Here is a 3,325-nt window from a genome sequence, read left to right on the forward strand (position 1 = left end):
CTGTTACATCCACCCCCACTGAAGTACATAAAATAAATGCCTGACAAGGGTAGAATCACCAACAGATCTCAGGTTAACAGCAATACATTTCAAAATAAAGAAGGATCTCCCTATTAAAAGGCTAGTCAAAAATACAATTATCCCTTGAGGATGAAGTGACGAGAGAGTAGCGCTAAGCTCTCCCACCAGCTACTGACAGTAGAACATCTACATACATTCCACAATATCCTTCCATAATAAGTTTTCTGATACAATACTCAAAACAAAAAGAAAAGTTGATGTAGAATCCCACCAGGATTTGAAGGCATCCCATTTCATCAGGTATGTGCTTTCCCAACTATTATTTTCTAGATACGAAATGGACTACTAAAACACAGTTTAACCAATAGACTTTTAAGCAGAGAAAGCTCTAAGAACTGACTTATAAACAGACTGAACATTGTGTTTAGTGTCTTGAACCATGGCCTGAGTTGACATTACATGTATTAATCTGTCAACAGGTCTAATGATGCGACCAAAACGTGACCTGACCTGTGTGACTGAACTAGAACTTTGCGATACATTCACAGTGTCAGCTACATGTGTGTTAACAGGAGCCTGTGAGTGCGGCTGAGCAGACAGGACTGTCTCAGAATCTGAGTCATGCGAATCTGAACTGCCACTTGCATCATCACCAGAAACAGGCATTCTTGTATCTCTTGACATTTCAGATATATGACTTTCTGGTGCAGCAGGATCAATCCTAGTTGAGGGATCAGTCACAACTCCACTCAGAGATTGATCAGACTCATCTTGGATGCAACTTTCAGGCAGCTCTGAAACCCAACTAATTGTTCTGATCCTGTTGTCAGATTCCCGAACTGACATTGAATCATTCTCACAGTCAATGCCAACATTGTCACATGTGGATAATGCATTGTCTCTCATCATCTCAGAGCCATCCACTGCAACGCTGCTACAGCTGGTCTTGGACACTTCAGCATCTCCTCCTAAAGTCTCATCCTCCACCGTACTCAATGACAGGTCTGAAGGCGACCTCTGACAAGAGTCGGATGCGTCAGAAACCTGACCAGACAGGGAATTCTTCATGGTCACTGGTAAGAAATTCACCAGCATCAACAGGTTCCGATGAACAACTTTTTCCTGACCTGTGGCTGGATTACGGATCCTGTAAGTGTGAATGTCTGGTATACGGTCCACAACAGTGTAAACTGTCGACTCCCATCTGTCAGCGACTTTCCTCTTACCCCTTTCAGTTTTATTTGCCAGGAGCACTTGATCACCTATGTCGATGTCCAGTCCTTTCACCCTTCGGTTATACAACTCAGCATGTCTTTTCTGCTCTTTTGTTGCATGTTCTTGTGCAATTTGTAATGCTTCTTTCAGATCTTTGACCAGAGTAATCACAAACTTATCACAGCAGGTTACAGCCGAATCATTCAAAACTGAACGGAAAAGGATGTCAATGGGCAGGCGGGGCACACGCCCAAACATCAAATAAAAAGGAGCATAACCTGTCGTTTCATGGGTTGTACAATTATACAGAAACGTCAGTGTCTGTAACCGTCTTGGCCAGTCTCTTTTCACATCTGGTGATAAAGCTCGTATCATATTTCCAAGGGTTCTATTAAAGCGCTCCACACTTCCATTACCCATCGGGTGATACGGTGTTGTGTGCGACTTGTTCACCCCAGAGACCCTCAGAAGCTCCCGGATCAATTTACTTTCAAAGCTTGGACCCTGATCACTATGGATTCGTTCTGGGAGGCCGTAAATGCAAAAATACTTGTCCCATAGAACTCTGGCAACCTGTTTGGCAGACTGATCTCTACACACAAAGGCTTGTGCTAGCCTCGTAAAATGATCAGTCACTACCAAGACGTCAACAGACTTGTTTGTGGAATCTTCTGCGGACCAAAAGTCTATGCAGACAAGCTCTAATGGTCTACTTGTTGAAATGCTCTCCAGGGGAGCTCTACCAGAAGGATCTGTTGTTTTGCTCACAGTGCAGCGATGGCATAGACGCACATAGTCCCTCACGTTTCGATCCATATTCAGCCAAAATAAGCGCTGCCTTGCGAGGCTAATACTCCGCGACTGACCCTGGTGACCACCATCGTCATGGATTCCTCTTAAGATCACACTCACCAAAGACTCTGGGACAACAAACTGATGGCGTTTCGTTCTTGATAGTTGATCACGAGACACTCTGTATAAGATACCATTTCTGACAACTAGTTTGTCCCAGTGCTTCAGATATCGAATAACAGCCATTGATTCCTTTGCCCTTTCTCTTCTAGAAGGCCTACGCTGACGCTCAACATAATACAAAACTCTTGACAAAGTCTTGTCTGCGAGTTGTTTTTCACGCAGCTCCTGTTCTGAATATGCTGGCAACGTGTCCGTCCCTATGGACATGATCTGAGGTAAGTGGTCAATGACAGACATTGCTCGTGCCCTGGCACCGATGTTCCACTCAACATGCGAGTTCAATATAGCGGAGACATCTGCATTCGGGACAGTTAGAAGGTCTTTGTTTTGTTGGATGTTAGATTCGCATGACTGGCCTAGATTAAGGACACACTGCCTCCTATCTGTATCACATGAACGTCTGAAGGCATCCTGCACTGAATCTGCAGACATCCCTCTGGAACCAGACAGGAGTGCCCTATATGGCTCCTTGAACAGTCTCTCCGTGACATCAGTTCCGACAAATGGAACCCGGCTCAGGGCGTCAGCGACTATGTTTTGGGGGCCAGGCACGTACTTTATGTCAAAGTTGTAGCCAGCCAATTTAGCCACCCAACGTTGTTCGCAGCAATCAAGTTTGGGTTTTGTAAGTATATGGGCCAAAGGATTATTGTCAGTCAAGACAGTGAATTCATGTCCTTTGAGCCAATGACTGAATTTATCACATATTGACCATTTCAAGGCCAAAAACTCCAAACGATGTGCTGGATAATTTTGCTGCGACCGAGAAAGGGACTTACTAGCGAAAGCTACAGGCCTGGCTTTTGTCTCCCCCGCCGGAACCTGCGAGAGCACAGCTCCAATACCATCTAAGGAGGCATCCGTTGCCAGTATGAAAGGCCGATCAAAATCTGGATGGGCAAGGACAACACTCTCGACCAGTGATGTTTTCAACCTCTCAACAGCCTGATCCTGCGCTTGTGTCCAGTCACTGGGTTTCAGCTTCCTATTCTGGTGACCATGATTCAGCTTCCATAGAATTTCCGCTCTTGCTTTCTGACCCTTCAGAAGACTAAAGAGAGGCTTGGCTATGGCAGAAAAGTTTGGAATAAAGTGCTGGTAGTAATTCACCATT

This window comes from Sinocyclocheilus grahami, unplaced genomic scaffold (assembly GCF_001515645.1).
Source record: "Sinocyclocheilus grahami isolate Dianchi unplaced genomic scaffold, SAMN03320097.WGS_v1.1 scaffold2033.1, whole genome shotgun sequence".
NCBI lineage: Eukaryota > Metazoa > Chordata > Actinopteri > Cypriniformes > Cyprinidae > Sinocyclocheilus > Sinocyclocheilus grahami.